The sequence below is a fragment of the Gymnoscopelus braueri genome, assembly GCF_963280865.1.
Source record: "Gymnoscopelus braueri genome assembly, chromosome: 18".
Lineage (NCBI taxonomy): Eukaryota > Metazoa > Chordata > Actinopteri > Myctophiformes > Myctophidae > Gymnoscopelus > Gymnoscopelus braueri.
This window is the reverse complement of record NC_137618.1, coordinates 21,152,994-21,173,483: the sequence shown is the minus strand read 5'-3', so window position 1 is coordinate 21,173,483 and position 20,490 is coordinate 21,152,994. Positions and strand designations below refer to the sequence as shown.

The 20,490-nt window shown below is 44.2% G+C and overlaps 1 protein-coding gene across 1 annotated transcript in view; it reads right to left on the bottom strand.

Annotated features, from left to right (window-relative positions):
- myo16 (myosin XVI) overlaps positions 1-19,591 on the bottom strand; it is a 128,732-nt gene extending 109,141 nt beyond the window's left edge. The window contains exon 1 of the mRNA XM_080412619.1: positions 19,560-19,591. The gene's annotated coding sequence lies outside the window, so the exon portion shown is untranslated. The remainder of the gene's footprint in view (positions 1-19,559) is intronic.
- Between the last annotated feature and the right edge of the window lie 899 nt (positions 19,592-20,490).

The window sequence follows — 20,490 nt, the reverse complement described above, 5'->3', positions numbered from 1 at the left end:
TGGACCTGGGACACAGCCAAGGAACAATAGAGTGCTCACTGCAGGGCATCAGCCAACACTGGTACAGACAAAACTGACTGCACAAGCTTAGCTCCTGGAGTGTGCGCGTGCGTGTGTGCGTATGTGCGTGTGCGTTCGCATCTGTATAGGAATTTGTTTCAGGCAACAGCAAACAAATGCTTGGTGAATAAACACAACATTGCAGCTGTAGGCTGAGTCTTTAATAATATACAGAGGGAATACAATGACAGCGCATATGTGTGTTTATATAAGTTGAGGAGGGTGTCTGAATCAATGGCAAATTGACATTTATCTCACATACTCCCAATCTGTCTTCCTTTCTCTCTTTCTTTCTATGTATCCTTTCATTCTAACTCTAACCCTATCACTCTATCACATGCCTCTGATCTCCTGCCATGCTGCATCCCTCCATTGTTTACTTGGTCTAGCCATCTTTTGACGTTTTCCAGCTAATCCTTAATCCCTGCAGATTCAGCTTTCTTTGAACTCACATTACATTATACTCAAACGCCATAGTTCTCTTTCTTCCTCTCCCCTCTTCTACTCTCCTCATCTTACCTCTCCTCTCCTCACCTTACCTTTCCTATACCAATATCATCTCCTCTCCTCTCCTAATATCCTCACCTTACCTTTCCTCTACCAATATCCTCTCCTCTCCTAATATCCTCACCTCCCCTCCTGCAGCAGCTGCTTTATGGACAGCACAGGAAGTGCTCAAAACTGGCTTCATGGAGGAAACACTAATGTCTCATTCCTGTCTCTTCCAACGTATAAAAACACACGCACGCACGCACACGCACTCACGCACGCACGCGCACACATACACTTAGAGACGATGTCTTTCACTCTCTATCTGTGAGGCTTGTAAATCAGCCTCTAAACATGCTGTCAGGGATCTTCCGCAACCTCGACTGGACCATAACCTCACCCCTACTGTGCATTACTTTTTACGACAGACAGTCCCAGTGTATGGCAGGTTAATATGGACACATGACATAAATGACACGGATTGATGGCTATTTTGGCATCTGTGACACTGCGTCTTATGGTAACATTACCCTGCATACTGTAGGAGAGAGAACTACGGCAGCAACGACAACGTGCCGTGAACATATATCAGGCGGGACGAGATGCGCATGAATGAGACAAGGAAAGGAGGACTGGATGGGGAGTGAAGGACACATAGTCCAAATGAGCCAGAGAAGGGATGGAGGGTAAGAGAGAGAGAGAGAGAGAGAGAGAGAGAGAGAGAGAGAGAGAGAGAGAGAGAGAGAGAGAGTGAGAGAGAGACAGAGAGAGAGAGAGACAGAGAGAGAGAGAGAGAGACAGAGAGACAGACAGACAGACACAGACAGACAGACAGACACAGACAGACAGACAGACAGACAGACAGACAGAAGTTGTCTCGTCCTGTTTTCACATCTCCAGGCTGTCAGCAGGTTATTGATTGGATGTGGAATACACCAACCCAGGCTACCAGCTAATAACACGGACAGCACTGCACCAGCTTGTAAATTAGGGAGATGTGCACGGGCACACAGCGCACACATTCTCGTACGCACAGTTGGACACACACACTGCATGCATGCACTCTCACACACATTCCATGCAGCCAGGACAGGGTGATGGACAGGCATTGTCTTTGTTTTGTTATCCATCCCAACAGCCCTCTCTCTCATTTGCACCTTCATTGTGGAGTATTTATCTCTCTCCTTCCCTCTCTATTTCCCTCCCTCCACCGTCTATCCCTGACCTCGTAGTCATGCAGCATCCATCCCTCTTTGCCTCATTCAGATCTGTCCATAATTCAGCAGTCAGTCTCCCTCTCTCTCTCTCTGTCATTCACTCGCTCCATTCTCTCCTCCCTTCCATTTTCTTTTTCACAATTCCTTCCTCAGCTTTTCTCGCTCTGTGTGTCCTCTGTGTAGGACCTCTAGGCTTCTTTCACTTTCTCCTACCTTTTCCCTCTCCTGTCAAAGTGTCAGAATGTGCTCAGACTCTCAAGGGATCGCTTTCTCTCACACTCTCTCCCTGTCGCTATACCTGCCGCATTCACCGGTCAACTTCACATATCTGCAGCAGTTCTCTGCAGCAAGCTCACACACCCACTGGCAGGCACGCACGCACGCACGCACGCACACACACACACACACACACACACACACACACACACACACACACCCACACACACACACACACACACACACACACACACACACACACACACACACACACACACACACACACACACACACACACACACACACACACACACACACACACACACACGGTGTCACATGCATGCTGACAAGTCCCACACCTGCTAATGCTACTGTATGTAGAGTAGCTGGCCAACTTCACACTGACTATCATTCCATTTACTGATAACTGTCAATCCGGTACAACAGGACCGGTCCTTGGCTCCATTACATCAGGAGACAGTATGCACACTCATACAGTATATGTCATGCTGAACATGCATAAGCTATTGCAGCACAGGCTCACACACCCACCGATGCCTGAAGCATGCACAGCACACACTCACGGACACAAGCGCAGACACACACACCCTGAAGAAAGAGAGATGCCAAATGATTACTTACAGCATTTGATGAAATGGTAGTGAGACATTTTCTGGCCGATGCGAGTCAGCCAGTTAGCCAGTCAGTCAGTCGGTGGTCAGTCAGTCAGTCAGTCAGTCAGTCAGACAGACAGACAGAGAGACAGACAGACAGACAGACAGACAGCAGGACAGCTACAGGTTCCAGTTAAACTAACAACGCAGCACACCGCTGCTTGTAAACCGGCAGGATGCATAATTCATCTCGGTCCCCGCACGCTATTGCACGCTCTTTCTGCATTATTCACCGACAACGGCGGTGGCAGCAGCTCTGGTGCAGCCCATATGCTCACACACACTCACACACACACAGGCACATGCATGCACATACACACACAATGCACTCCCCTCGATCAGTCACATACACACACACATACACACACACACACACACCACACTGTCGCAAAAGGATGAGAGGCTGCGACGGATTCTCTCTCTCGCTCCTTGCCCACGGCGAGATAACCGTCACAAATCCTCTCCTCAGCCACGGCCGACGCACGTGCACCGCGCACGTCACTGACTGACAGCCGGCTAGGGCCCTTCCCCCTGCTCAACACACCCCCACTGACGCAATGCTTTCTTGCCGGTTCCTCCTCACTCACTCACACACACACAACACACACACACACACACACACACACACACACACACACACACACACCTCTCCTTTCCCTTTCCCCTTCACTGTCTGTCTCTCCCTCTTGACACAAAGAGAGAGATGCACTGACTCACACAGACGTAATACAACACACGTCTGTCACAGAAGGAAAGAGGAGGTGGAATTAATTGTGCCTCCTCATTCTGGAGATGAGTCAGAGAGGCATGGAGAGCGAGAGAGAGCGTGAGAGAGAGAGAGAGAGAGAGAGAGAGTGTGTGAGTGTAGAAGGATTTGGAAAGAGAAATGGAAGGAGCTGCACATACAGCAGGGGGAGCAAGAGAAAGAAAAATGGGAGAGAGTGAGCAAGAGAGAGGGGGGGTGATAGAGGCAGAGGCATACAATTGGGTTAGGAGGGGAGAGAGCACCCAAAGACAGAGAAAGAGCAAGTGAGAGAGACAGACTGGAGAGAAAGAGAGAGAGAGAGAGTAGAGAGAGACAGACTGGAGAGAGAGACAGACTAGAGAGAGAGAGAGAGAGAGATGAGAGAGAGAGAGAGAGTGAGAGAGAGAGAGAGAGAGAGAGAGAGAGAGAGAGAGAGAGAGATGGAGAGTGTATAAAACCTGCTGCAGTGCGGGTTGGTTGTTGGTGTGTTGACTGGTTAAATGCTCATTCACTGATGGTTATTTAACAACTTGAACCCTAAATACTTAATTAACCGGAGTCCCCCAGGGGTCTATTCTAGGCCCCTTTCCTTTCCCCTCCACACAAAATCTATCACCAAGAATTGCTGAGAAAAAAAGAAAGAAAAAACAACAAATTGTCTATAATATATCTATAATAACCTACCTACCTACCTACCTCTCTCTCTCTATCTCTCTCTCTCTCTCTCTCTCTCTCTCTCACACAGAAAGCAAGCGAGAGACAGAAAGAGAAAGAGGAAAGAGAGAGAGTGTTTATATTCAGACAGAGAAAGAAACGGGAGGTGACAAGAAAGAGAGAGAGAGAGAGAGAGAGAGAGAGAGAAGAGAGGAGAGAGAGAGAGATGAGAGAGAGAGAGAGAGAGAGAGAGAGAGAGAGAGAGAGAGAGAGAGAGAGTAATAGGGGAGGTATAGAGAGTCAGAGAGCACAGGAGCGTAGAATGCCTTAACACAGTGTGCACTGTGTGACTAAAGGTGGATTTGACACACGTTGGCGAATGTGTGCCACTGTGAAAGAACAGCTCCAGGATGAAATCACAGCTTTATCTGAGATCAGTCTTCTATTATCTGTCTTCACAGTGACACAGAGGAGAGAGAGAGAGAGAGAGAGAGAGAGAGAGAGGAGAGAGAGAGAGAGAGAGAGAGAGAGAGAGAGAGAGAGAGAGAGAGAGAGAGAGAGAGAGAAATGACGGGAGAAAGGGTGGGTGAAAGCAGAAGGGGGAAGGAAAAAGGAGAATGCAAGTGAGGATGACTGAGATGATGGTGCATGAGATTGAATGAGAGAGAGAGGCGGGCGGAGCCCAGCTGAGAGGTAACAAGACGTGTGTGTGTGATGTGTGTGTGTGTGTGTGTGTGTGTGTGTGTGTGTGTGTGTGTGTGCACATGTCATTTGAGATGGATGCTTGAATAAATCCTGTCCTATAAATTTACGTCACAAATACAATCACCCTGCCTGTGCCTGGTGCTATAGAAATAAGAATTTAAGATGAAAGACATGTAGACGGTGGTGGAAAAAGTACTCACATGTTTAACTTAAGTGAAAGTATCAATACTGCAATATGGAAATACTAAGTAAAAGTCCGGAATTCACAATTTACTTGAGTAAAAGTACAAAAGTGTTGGTATCAAGATGTACTTAAAGTACCAAAAGTAGAAAGTACTCATTATGCAGAAAATTCTTTTGAAAATAGCATATCTACAAGCTTACAATGCGTCACATCGCGGCGCGTTGTGAGCTTGTAATTCGGCTATTTTCAAATACCGCTGTTTAAATAGGGCTTTTATAATAATAAACCAAATCTACAAAGTAACTACTAACTAAAGTTTTCAAATAAATGTAGTGGAGTAAAAGTACAATATTTGCCTTTGAGATGTAGTGGAGTAGAAGTAAAGGTATTGGAAATGGGAAATACTCAAGGAAAGTACAAATACCTTAAAATGGTACTTAAGTAAATGTACTTAGTTACTTTCCACCACTGCATATAGATACTTATTTAAAGTAAAGTTGTCACACACACACACACACACACACACACACACACACACACACACACACACACACACACACACACACACACACACACACACACACACACACACACACACACACACACACACACACACACACACACACACACACACGTGCAGTCTGTGTGTAACTCTCCAATCCTTATGCTCCAGGGTGTTACTGTTTTAACTCTCTGCAACACACAAAGCCTCTCAGCACTGAATGTGTCAAGTAAATGCTATGCGTGTCCATGTATGGATGTCAGGACACATTAGTGGCCCCTAGAAGAGACAGACAGCAACAATAAACACATAACATGCCACATCAGGACACGTGAAGAACACAGTGACAAATGTGATAAATGAGGTCTCAAGATCTTAGCTAGAAGGATGGTCAATTCATTTCTGGTGACACACACACACACACACACACACACACACACACACACACACACACACACACACACACACACACACACACACACACACACACACACACACACACACACACACACACACACACACACACACACACACACACACACACACACCTATAATGTAATAATAATGGCTATCTCTCTATACCGTTAATTAGGTCAAGCACACATCTTGAGAGAGGTAGAGGTAGTCAAAATATAATAGTAATGGGTCTATGCATGGGTCTATTCATCAATTTAACATTGGTAGAGAAAAACAATCCAATATCATATCGCAATAAAAAAACACAGGAAATCATGGTTACAGTTTCTTCTGCACCAGGGCAGCGACATGTGAGCAACAGCGCGTAGGGCCGTGTTTGCATGTATTATTTCAGTGCATGTAAACGCACCATTGCTCGCTGCGTACATTTGCATTTGAGGAGCCATGCACATACAATTTTTTAGAGCTAATATATCCATTTGTAACTCAAATCATTCGAACACACTTGAGTAAAATAAAAATCCTGAATGTGGTTCTGTGCGTGACACAACTGTCAATCCTTCATTGATATCCTCAGTGGTCAGCCGATAACTTGGACGTCACTGCAACTGAGCATTTGTGCTCTGTCAAATCAAATGCTGAATATCCAGTGTGGCTTTTAGACGCAGGAAATATTCCCAATTATATATTGAGCCCACTGGGCAAAAGGAAAGGTTTCTTGTGTTTGTATTTTTTGGAGGGGAGGGGCTATGCATTAAATATGAGGTGGGATTGCATATGGATTAATTATTAATGTTATGTGATATACAATATTTACACAGATAATAATTACTTATTTTCTTAAGTCAAATTTTGGGGAGACTTTTGATAATATTTGCATTTATTTATGGGCGGCTTAATGCTGATGGGCGAATAAAGACCCCAAACATGGATTTAGCTTTCGAAATCCTTCGGCATGTAATTGAAAGGCATACAGTTGCTTTCTCCCAGCACACTGAGGAGGAAAATGTAGCGATGTGGAATGCACACACTAAAATCCCTCATATGTCCCAATAGACTACTGGACTTGCCTGATTAGTGTCTTGTTAATGAGAAATTCACACACACACACACACACACACACACACACACACACACACACACACACACACACACACACACACACACACACACACACACACACACACACACACACACACACACACACACACACACACACACACACACACACACACACACACACACACACACACTTTAATCCAATGCCTTATTATTCACTGGATTACATTTTATCTGCCTTCTCCCACCCCCTGTCTGTCTGTCTGTCTGTCTGTCTGTCTGTATGTCTCTCTCTTCCACCAGAAGTTCATTTGACCCTCATATACAGTATTTCCCAGCACCATCTACTGTATCAGTCAGTAATATCGGGCGGAAGTTAATGTCCTACGCCAGTGGTTTTCAACCTTTTTCATGCCAAGGACCCCCAAATTGCCGGACCCCATCTGAAAATGTTTGGTGCCAGGGACCCCCAGAAGAGAAGATTTGAGTAAAAATTTTCACTTTAGAAACATATATTTAAAGACATGCGCACATTTTCAAGATCGTTCAAAAAATAGCAGATCTACAAGCTCATAGCGCGGCACTCGGTGCCGCGCTATGAGCTTGTAGATCTGCTATTTTTGAATAGCCAAAGCTAAGTGGTTAAAATGATTGTGACGCTATTTGAACTAATTTCACTGGGGACCCCCTGGTACCCCCAAAAGGACCAGTGGTGGTCCCCGGACCACTGGTTGAAAACCACTGTCCTACGCCAAACCTCCAGTTAGTTTAGTGTCAATTAATGTGTGGAAGAAAATAATGCATAGCATTAAATTCATATCCTGACACAAGCTTGGCAGAAGCCCAAAGGCACATTCTAAAACAAACATTCCATGAGGGAGCTCTTCACCTATATTTTCACCCTCATTTGCATACAATCGGTCCTCACTAAATGCTCATTATAAAGATGGCACCATTTCTGTCTACACGCTAGTCCATGAGCCAGAGCCCCAAAATTGAGCAATTATTATCGAAAGAGTGGGCAAAACCAAACCTATATTAAATTGTTCAGAGGGTCAATACGAGTAAATAAATGTATGATAACCTCACCACAGGAGCAGCTTTTTCATGGTTATCACACATTTTGTAATTTTCCCCATACGTACATGACAGGTCAAAAAATGACAAAATTTTAAAAAGAGTTATCATAATGAAACTGCCTGAGTTGATTACTTACATGAAGACGATGATTTATCGTATTACAAGTTTTCTGAAATTGTATATTTAAATATGCAAATTAGGCATAGGAAAATATGCCCAAATTTGCATAACTTTCCAGAATCAACATTGGACAAAGCCAGAGTCAACATACTTATTTCATTTTGTTAAGATGTTGGATTCAAAGGTTTTTAACGAGGGAATATTAAATATCTGCTCAATTTTGGGGCTCTGGCTCATGGACTAAATGCCTAATTTGCATATTTAAATATACAATTTCAGAAAACTTGTAATACGATAAATCATTGTCTTCATGTAAGTAATCAACTCAGGAAGTTCCATTATGATAACTCTTTTTAAAATTTTGTCATTTTTTGACCTGTCATGTACGTATGGGGAAAATTACAAAATGTGTGATAACCATGAAAAAGCTGCTCCTGTGGTGAGGTTATCATACATTTATTTACTCGTATTGACCCTCTGAACAATTTAATATAGGTTTGGTTTTGCCCACTCTTTCGATGATAATTGCTCAATTTTGGGGCTCTGGCTCATGGACTAAGGGGGGGCTTTGGACAGTTCAGAATCCTGCCTACCAATGACATATTCCATTGAGATTCCAAGCTAATAGCCTTGGTATTCCTGGAAAGTCAGTATGCTGAGATCCAGAAACCACTGTTCTGGCATCAGTTTAAAAAAAGAAGAAGTTTGAAATCTTGTACAGTCATTGGTAGGCAGATTTTTGAACTGTCTACTGTAACAGCCCACCAGAGTGAGTAGACAGAAATATGGTGCCATCTTGTAAAGAGCATTAGTGAAGACCAATTATATGAAGATAGAAGTCCTTCAATCCGGGAACACATCTGTCATTTTAAATTTCTTTGGCTATTCAAAAATAGCAGATATACAAGCTCATAGGGCGGCACCGAGTGCCACGCTATGAGCTTGTAGATGTGCTATTTTTGAAAAATCTTGAAAATGTGTGCAAATCTTTGAATATACTGTATATTCTACAAATGTGTTCTAAATCCTAACCGTTTTTAAAAAAAACTTACTATATCAGTGGTACTCAAACTTTTTCATGTCAAGGACCCCCAAAATGATATTTATTTGGCCGCGGACTCCAATCTCAACGTATTTTGTTCCAGGGACCCCCAGAAGCAAATATTTGAGTTCATGTTCAAAGATTTGCACAACTTTTCACGGTTTTGCAAATATAGCAGAAGTTGATAGCACGGCACTCAGTGCCGCCTTATTAACTTGTATATCTGCTTTTTTTGAATAGCCAAAGCATAAAATATGGATAAATTGGTTACACAGATGTGTTCCCGGTTTGAATGGGTTAAGCAACATATGCATGCAATGTCCAGCCTTCAGAAGGTGGGTCTGGTACATGTGACAGCTCGAGCTCACACAGTAAAACTCCCTGAGTCAAACACTCAGGATTCTACTGCCAACTGCAACCTTCTGAAGTGAGCCACAGATTGCCTCATTCATTTGACTACATCAGTGTGCTACGTACAGCTGTGCTGTCACTCTGGTCATCACAATCAAATGATGTTGTGATGTTGTCATGATGATGTCGTGGCCAGGGGGATGCTGAGGTGATGGGAGTGACGTGATGATGTAATTCTGCATGGGTGACACTGTGGAACACCAGAATAAAATGTTGATTAAGTGCTACTTCCCACCCTCCTTCCAATGAGCATTAAGTGTATTTGAGGAATTGGAATGGTTATGGGTAAACTGCAAATTAATTTACCTTTTTGGAATCAATAAAGTCGTCTGAATCTGGTGCATTTTTGCCATGTGTTATGCTTGCTCTTGGATGAGAGCACTGCTAAAGGATTGATATTTTCTCTGGAGCTGTGATGAGCGAGAGTGAGTTTTCTTATCAAAGCACCCTCTGCCTCAAAGCACAGGGAGAAAATAAATAAATAAACAAATAAATAAATAGCAGCCTCCTCCATTTGCTCTGCTCTCAGAAACCACTCTAGCAGAGCACAAACTACCAGCGCTATTGACTTGGCTTTCACAAAAACACAAACAAACATGTGTAAGACTACTAAGACTACATCCACAAATGCTCACAATACACACAGCCTGGCCTTAAAAGACAACATTGTTGATTTTAACTTCTTGGCACATTTCCGTTACATAATCCACCCTTGTCCACCCTTTGTTGCATTGCTATATTGTGCGGGTCAGTGGATAAAGCACTGAGGTAAATTTAAGAGAAACCTCACAATGCATATGGCGCTCTCCAATAAGTCCTTGGATCTCTTTATCTCTTTATACCTGTGAAATCTCCTCTAACACAAGTGAGTATCACCCCATATAGGCTGGATTTACACTGTAATCCCACCATCTTCTCCCCCAAAACACCAGCTTTAGACTGCAGCGGTTATACTGAACAGAAGGTATTAATAGATAATAGCGGTAATACCAGCTGATTCATAACGATGCTGGACTACTGGGGCCACTCTCAAAGCCAGCAAGGCTATTATACAGTACTGTATGTTACAATGGGACAAGCATTATGCCATTTGACCATTCACATCGTGGCCAATTTGTGGGTGGGGTATGATACAAGAGCCAAATTGGCCACCATGGGAATATAATCAATTTATAGACATTCTCTGGTCTAAAGTTGTACACTGCATTGTAAAAAAGTTGTTGATGAAGGTGAACATAATTCTCTCCTCCTTTATACATTCTAATGAGGCACAAAAATTAAGTGGCTTCATGTCAAATGTGATTTTGTTTAAGTCGTGTTTCAGAGATTAGTGCATTATTTTCCGCGTACTGTATTGTTTGCATGGGCTTTCATTCAAAAGTATGAATGAACTGTCACAAAAAAAAAAAAAAATTCCATGAGTTTTCCATTACTTAAAAAGGTGAAACACAGTGATATTATTCTTATACTGTACACACAAGATTGAATATCTCATTTGCCCTACTTAAACAGTAACAAGCCACTCAGATGCTGCCTAAAATAGGTGTAGTAAAGCTCCCTCAAATTCCTACATTTTAGCTTGACATTTATACAACGGCAATGTCACATACAGTACGTGACATCAATGTACGCAGTGGTGGAAAAAGTACAAAAATGTTTTACTTAAGTAAAAGTATCAATACTGCAATGCAAAAATAGTCTGTTACAAGTAAAAGTCCGGAATTGGTATCGAAATGTACTTGAAGTACCAAAAGTAGAAAGTACTCATTATGCAGAATGTCCAATTTCACAAGTTTTCATATGAATAAAATGTATACAAATCTTTTGAAAATAGCAGATCTACAAGCTCAAAATGCGTCACATCGCGACGCATTGTGAGCATGTAGATCGGCTATTTTTGAATGGCTCAAATGTATATAGGCCTAGGGCTGAAGTGGTTAATGCATGTTTTGTAATAATCAAAGTCTACAAAGTAACTAGAAACTAAAGTTTTCAAATAAAAGTACAAAAAATTGGGAAATACTCCAGTAAACAAAAAATACCTCAAAACTGTATCTAACTGTACAGAACTTGTACAGTACTAAGTTACTTTCACTTTCATGAATGTACATACATAGACTCACAGTAACAAGAGCTTTCAGGCATGAAAACAAACAAGTATGTGCTCATACGCAGACAGACACACAGTATTGCACATGAGACTTCCTGAATGTTCCACTGCACAAATGTTTTCAAACACAGATCACTTCCAGAGCTGCCATTGCTCTTCAGCAATCCACTTCCTCAAAACTACATAAATCACGTCCACAAGCTGGCCGCAGCGACAGGTAATCTAGGCATACAGCGACGGGGATACAGGGACTTGGCGAGACATACCGACAAAGTCGCTGCCGGTATATGAGCGCAGAGTTAAGTCGTATTTGAGAGTAGAAGCCAATTAGAGGGAATTTGCATGTGAGAGAGAGATAGGGCATAACCCATTAAAACCGGGGAAGCATCTGTTTAATTTTAGATTTTTGCGTTTAAAAAATAGCAGATATACATATTCGTGCCGCGCAGCGAGCTTGTACATCTGCTATTTTTGAACATTTTTTAAAAATCCTGAAAGTGTGAGAACTACTGATTTAGAAGGCACTATAGAATCGGCCTCGGGTCCTAAAGGGTTAAGGAGCCAGCGGAGACAGGGAGACTGGATTGCCACTAAATGTTTGATAAGGGTCTCATTACTAGCATGGAAGTAGGGTAGAGTAGTAGTAGTAGCGTAGATCACAGATCAGATGAAGACAGCAGCCCTGGCGGGAAGTTTATTCTGGGGGGACAGGAAGAAGACAGGAGAAGGAGACAGAGAGAGAGGTGGAGTATGGGCCTAAATGAGTGTCAATCATTCAGTGCTAGCCCTATTTGAGGATCTGAAGATATTTACCGTATGTGGAAAGTTGGTAAATTGTCGTGTCCATGGTACCACTTGTGGAGAAAAACTGAGAGGAATTTGGCAACATGCCTGAGGTACAGTGTGGTATCTGTCTCAGATAGTAGAATACAGCGCCTGGGAGATGCAAGTGCCTGTCAAGCCAATATTTTCTGCAATTTCACACAGTTTCCCCAATATTTACACAATAACAGTCTATGGCGGAAAGAGAGAGAGAGAGAGCAAGCGAGCTATACAGTAGCTGGCACGAAATATACAGAGAGGCGAGAGAGAGAGAGAGAGAGAGAGAGAGAGAGAGAGAAAGAGAGAGAGAGAGAGAGAGAGAGAGAGAGAGAGAGAGAGAGAGAGAGAGAGAGAGAGAGAGAAGACAGACAAGAGCAAGGGAGAGAAGGGAGGGAGAATGGGAAATGTCATCATTGTCGAGTTGGAAGAATTTGTAGGACAAATGGAGAAAATTGCTATGTGACAAAACAAGGCAGAGTGAGATGGAAGGGTGTTGGAACAATTAATAACTTCTGAACCAGCCCCGTTTCTCTCATCTGGCACGTGCTGTATCTTTCTGACACTGTCTCATGGCTTTCTGCCTAAATTACATTGTTTCTTCCACCATACGCACACACATGCGCGTGCACACACGCACAACCCTCCACTATCCCCAAACCATCAAGTCTCTCTGCCTTTTTTCTGCCCAGAACTCCCCCCTCTCCACCCCCATCTCTCTCTTTCCCAGCACCAAAGAAAAGGACGCCTGCGAGCTCCAGCCAGAGAACAATCAATAATCAGATCGCACAAAAGAGCAACGCAGTCGCACAAGCTCTGGCACAGCGCAGCTCCACAACAGAAAACAACACATACAGCAGTGCGCACACGCTAAAACGACAACAACGCTTACCTCACTCTGTTCCTGTGAGATTGGCACTGAAGACCATGACTGTGGAGACACACACACACACTTTTTTTTCATGTTCTCTTTCTCTCTCAAATACACACACACACACATGCATGCACGCACGCATGCACGCGTTCACAGTCACACACACACGCACACAGTAACTTGCAGCAGACATAAATACTAAACTGGTGAATGTACCACACACACCACACACACACACACACACACACACACACACACACACACACACACACACACACACACACACACACACACACACACACACACACACACACACACACACACACACACACACACACACACACACACTCACTGAGTGAATAGCTAGTGCTGACCTAGCGTAGTGTCCTCGCTGTCCCATACATACGAGTCTGGCGGACCACGCCGTTCATGTTTTCAAGCAGCATGGACAGCTGCTCTCATTCAAAGTCCCCAAATTCCATTAAGCCACCTACTGACCCCAGGGCTTGTCAGTAAGCACACACACGCTCAGCTGTTGTTCCCGGGGCAGGGCCTGGAAAACCCAACTCACCACAGCAGAGAAAGGGAGTGGTGCAAAGAAGAAGCAGATGGAGAGAGAGAGGTATGGTCATACTGGGTGTGAACATTAGAGGAAGAGTGAGGAAGAGGGGCAGACATGTGAAAGAGGGGGGGGGGGAGGAGAGTGAAATTAATGGGAGGAAAGGGGAGATAGCGTAGCAGAGAGGGGATAAAAGGATTGAGATAGACAGACAGACAAAGAAAGAGAATGAGAGAGGGTTGAGAGTGACAGAGAGGGAGAGATCGATGAGAGATGTACCAATAACCAAAACAAGAGGGACATGAAGGAGTTTAAAATCACAGAGTAAAAATGTGCCATTATTAAAAGGGTCAATTTTTACAGTCTCAGAGTTAAATTGACACTCTGTATTTGACAGTGAGTGAGTGAACAAATCTATTATTTCACAGCTCCCATGTGCAGATAAAGAAAGAAAAAATAAATCCACAGACTGCGCATGTGGGCAACTGGGCATAACAAAATGTGTTTAGGTGCCATCTAACCACAGCTTTGTTAGCCAGCTCACTCCACCATCAGGGAACACACAGACACACACACGTGCGCATGCAGACCGTTCCCGGCTGACTCAAGAATTATGTAAACAAAACTCATCGCTAGGTCGCTAAGCAACCTCTCTAAAATGCCGCCTCTTCTCTGAGAGGCTTGGAAAGACAACAGGACAGGGAGAGAGCAAACCAGTCAGTGCCAGTCAGGAGTCTATAGTGGCAGCGTTTTGAACAAGCTGCAGACGGGAGAGGGAGGAGTTAGCAACCCCTATGAGTTGCAGTAAGTCCAGCCGGGATGTGACGAGAGGAATTACTTTGTCCAGGTCTTGGGCCGATGGATTTTATTTTTGCAATTTGCCAAATTTGGAAAAAACTTCCATTTACAACAGAGTTTATCTGCTGAAAGAAGAGAAAGAAGGTGCTTAATTATATTACAACGTAACAAGCAAACGAGAATGTACTGTACTAATAGCAAAAGAAAAGAAAATTGTGGATGAAGGGAAACAGAGAAGCAGACAAGAGGAGAACAGTAGTGAGGCTTTGGCGCACTTTCAATAGGATCATTTACTTACAGCTGCAGTGAACACAATAATAAATACATTTAAAAAAACAACGCCAGAGCAACACACAGCTACGGAGCCGTTCTATTCTCAGAGGGGATACAGCTGATCTCTCACTCAGCTAGCCCCCCCCCCCCCCGACCCACACAAATACACACAAGAGGGGGAGAGAGAGAGTGGACCTGGCATGGTACTACACAGATGACCCGTTTGTGCCTCCATCCATGACATCCAGTATGCCGGCAGACGTAGAGTTCCTCACTCTGCCAAGACCCTTTTTAGTCACTGACTCAAGACTTAAAATGAGGCACTGGTGCCTCATTCTTCATAGCACAACACACAGTGCTTGCACATAAACTAGATGCCCAAACAACATCAACTGGCTCCTTTCTACGCAAAAGGAGCAGTGGCGCTACTCCGATTCCCTCATGGATGACTGAGCTTCTCACCTTATTTCTAAGGGAGCCACCCTAGTGAGAAAACACATTTCAGTCGCTTGTATCCACTCTTGTTCTTTCGGTCATGACCCAAATTTCATGATCATATAGGTGAAAGACTGACCGGTAGCTTTGCCTTCTGGCTCAACTCTCTTTTCAACAGTGTGGTAATGCGAACGAAATAGCGCTCCCACTGCTCCAATCTTCTTGCTCATCTCATGCTTCATCCTCCCTTCACTTAGTTAGAAGAAGACCCTGAGATACTTGAACTCCCTTGGGGTAAGGACTCATTCCCTATTTGGAGTAAGCCATCTATGGTTTCCTGCTGAGAACCATGGCCTCAGATTTAGACGTGCTGATCCTTCCTCATCCCAACAACTTCACACTCGGATGCAAACTATTCCAGTGAGTGCTGAGGGTCATAGACCGATGATGCCATCAAGACCACATCATCCGCAAATAAGATCCTCAGCTCAATGCACTGTAAACCACCACCTTCACAACTGCGTCTCAAAATCCTGTCCATAAATATCACAAACAGGATAGGTGAACAAGTTTGACTTACTGCCGAAAACCCCAAACACAGCTCTCGCTTTGTGTTTGTTCATTGAACTCAGAGAGTAACACAGGGAATTTGACTGTGTACACACAGTCACCCCCCCCCCCCCCCCCCCCCACACACACACACTCTCCCTCTCTCGTATTTTCATTATGGCAATGTCTATGGCCGCAACTCATTGCCTGTAGAGAGGGACGTTCACAGATGTTACACACACACACACACACACACACACACACACACACACACACACACACACACACACACACACACACACACACACACACACACACACACACACACACACACACACACACACACACACACACACACACACACACACACACACACACACACACACTTCTCCTTCTGCTTCAAATTAAATTGTCTCATGTATATTCATCTCAGCATATTCATAATTGATGCCTGGAGCCCAGGGACCAGGCAGGGGCTGGACAAGGTTTGGCCCCATGTCTTCTCACACCTTCTCAATGACAAGCCTTCAGCGAAACAAGACGGCTCTTCCATATTCTGACGTACAGTATCACAATCACACACACTCTGACCTTGGGGAATAAGGAAATCTATAGCACAGCACTGTGAGGAATATTAACTTCACTGTGTCTGCACATTTCCCTACAGGTAAATGCAATTGAATGCATGTCTCTCCCATATCTCCATCCTCTATTTGCACTCAATATCCCCTGTGTGTAAACTAGTCATGTACTGCAATTTATTTCTCCCTTAACTTCTATTCTCCAAAAGACATGCATTTTGGGTACATGCCACTGCCACTGCAAAAAAAGCAGGACAAATTCTGGGTGGGTGTAAATGTAAATTCACTTAACTTATACTGTATATGTACAGTCTAGGTTGAGTTAGAGTACATTTGTTCTCTGGTCTCTGCAGTACTGAATCCCTGCGCTCTTTGTTGCTTGTGATTTTGTTTACGATCAAGGAGGTTGTTGCTTGTTGTGGTTGTCTCAGCACTTTGGATAAGAGCGTTAGGCAAATGCAGAGATGTAAATGTATGTTTTTGCATGCCACACACACACACACACACACACACACACACACACACACACACACACACACACACACACACACACACACACACACACACACACACACACACACACACACACACACACACACACACACACACACACACACACACACGTCAAATTTCCCTTTCTGCCTTTTAGTCTTATTTATTTTTTGTCTTTGCAATTTTTGCCTTTTAAGTACTTCTCTCCCAATAAAGTTGTTTATTTTGATTTGTATTGTAAAGCGACTTTGGGTACTATGAAAAGCGCTATATAAGTAAGTGTGATGTATTATTATTATAAAGCAAACATGACATAGGAGCAAAATGGCTGCTATGTGAATATGGTCCATTGGAACCACCACAGAGAACAGTACTAGAGTGTTACAATAACGATACACGCAAAGAATATTATTACACCACAGAGAGTAATACTCATAAATTCCAATACCACCAAATAAAAAGCATGTGGGCTAAGGCAGGTGCACCAACAGCAAGGCCTTTGGGGCTCGTGAGTTTCACCCAAGCGAGCTGCTAGGCGAGCAAGCGCCCAGGGCCAAACAGCCAATGGCTCGCATCGATAAGTCCAAATCTACAAGCCGTGGTGGATGGAATAGGTTATTACCTGTGTTATCATTTTGTTAGCGGGATAGCTAGCTACATAATTTAGACTGGCTGCTAGCGGGCGCATGTCACTTCCACCCATAGGCATACAGTTGGCTTCAGAATAACATACACGTTGCATTAAACATGTTGCATTTGAACTCACGCACTGGATCAGCAGACCAATGGGCTATAACACACATAGTATTGATGTTTTACTATGTTTTCATATCTATACATGTTCATTCCTGATCTCTCCCATAAATTGTTTATTGAATGCGGCATGGTGGTCAAACGCCAAGTGACTGAGATGAGGATTTTCATTGGCTTATAGCTACAACCTCTGGCCCCCATACACTCTGACCCTACACTCTCTGACCCTGACCCCACCTCTTTGGGGTCAAGGCCTGTTGTCTCTGTAATGACTCATATGATCTGATGAAAGGCTGGAGTCGTTCCTGGGAAGTTTTCAGTGTTTTGGATTGTTTTTGCTAGAGGACAGAAATGCCTTAAAAAAAACATGACCACAGAAATGCTGTTAGGCTGTATACCAGTGGTGTCCAAAGTCCGGCCCGCGGGCCATTTGCGGCCCGAGGACAAATTTTATACGGCCCTTGGCTTCATTCCTAAATTGTATTATGAACGGCCCGCCTGCACCTTCAAAAAAATAAAAAGATTTATAAAAGTGAGAGTTGCATTTTCCTCCTTTGCCTCAGGATGGCTGCACCTTCTCTAGCTCTTGCTTAACCCTAAAACCGAAATAAAGTAACAATAAAACGCCCCAAAACGCCCAAAATCCACCTGAAAACCGCACATTTTTGCCCAAAATCCGCCTATAATCGAAAAAGTTCGCGCGAGCAAGCTGGCCCTTGGGTGTTTTCATATTTTCTAATTTGGCCCCCTTTGAAAAAAGTTTGGACACCACTGCTGTATACCAACTAAATGGCAATAGGAATCTTACACAAAGAAACACACACGGGCACAAGTGCTCTCTCTCTCTCTCTCTCTCTCTCTCTCTCACACACATTTGAAATATTTATTTATGTCCACATAAACAGAAGTACAAGAATGCCTTGTACAAAGGACGTAAACACTGCCAGTGCAGTTAGATAATGGGAAAACAGCCAGTTACAAAGTGCATATAAGGCAGAACATTGTTACATACAGTAATGTTGGCATACTAATGCCATCATTGTTGGCAAGCGCACGCACGCACACACACACACACACACACACACACACACACACACACACACACACACACACACACACACACACACACACACACACACACACACACACACACACACACACACACACACACACACACACACACACACACACACACACACACACACACAGACACACACGGTAAAGCGCTGTCATGAAGTGTGACGACCTTGATCCTCATAATTCATGTTGCATTGAGTGTATAGGAGCAGGATTCTTTTCAGCATTCATCACAGTAAATCAACAGCTTTGCATCCCCTCCCACATACACAAAAGTACTTACATGCACAGACTTCCAAATGAAGGCACCCCCCCACACCCTCCACCACAACACACATACACTCAGCATTTCATGGTATATTTAGAACCATGACAACTGCACGGCACATCTGCTCCAACACCCCCCCCCCCCACCCCTGTTAATTCCCTGTGCCTTCACGACTTCCACGGGCACCAACACGTCAACAGACACACACACGTCCCGTTCTCAAACGCACCCTTGCTTGCCTCGTGTGCCGTCAAGCGACCTGCAAGGACCTGACGTATAAAGAAAGAAAAAGCACACCTCTACCTCTTCAGCCCCCCCGCCTGATCCAGCGCAGCAACATTTATCTCGAAAAAGAAAAGAGAAGAAAAAGAGGAGCAAAGCGAGAGCGAGTCTTACCGGTGAAAGCGTGTCCGCAGAAACAGGGGAGAACTGGGGGGGATGGAGGAGGGAGAGCTGAAAACGTGTCTGTCCGATGACACCCCGACGAGTGCCCGCCTCCCAACGCTCCTCCGCCAAATCAATTTCACACTCCCTTCACCAACCCTGCCGCTGTGATGTCATTCATTCATCCGTTTCCCCTGTAGCCATGGCAACTCCGCCGCTTGGAGCAGCTCGTTCCTCTCGCGTCCCTCTCTCCCATGTGTGTGTCTCTCTCTCTCTCCCTCTCTCTTTCTCTCTCTCTCTCTATCTCAGTCCCTCCTCCTCACCTGACCCCAGCTCTCTGAGCCCCACTTACTCCGTCTGAGGGTTACAGTTACCCCCCCCCCCCCCCCCACACACCACTCCCACTTTGACAGCTCTGTCCCATTCTGGAGCTGGTGTGGAAACCCAACAGAGAAAGGGGAGATTATCTGTCCTCTACATCAGTGGTTCTCAAACGTTTTCATGTCAAGGACCCCCAGAATGATATGTATTTGGCTGCGGACCCCCCCCCATCTAAAAAATATTTTGGCCAGGGATTTTTCAAAAATAGCAGATCTACAAGCTCATAGCGCGGCACTCGGTACGGTATGAGCTTGTATATCTGCTATTTTTGAATAGCATTAGTATAAAATGGTTAAAGTGATTAAAATGATTGTGACACTATATTAACACATTTTGCTGGGGACCCCCTGGTACCCCCCTCCCCCCCAAAGGGATGACACATGACCTGACCAGGGAACAGGGAAAGAAGGAAAGTCACCTAAGCTTCGGCCCAGATTTAAGTACGGTAGCCGTTGTTTTATTGAGCTGTTTCGTAAAAATGCCCCAGCAAACAAAGGGGAGTGCAGACAGACGAGTTAATAGAGATACATAAAGGAACATAAGGGGAAATCCCTGATTGAGT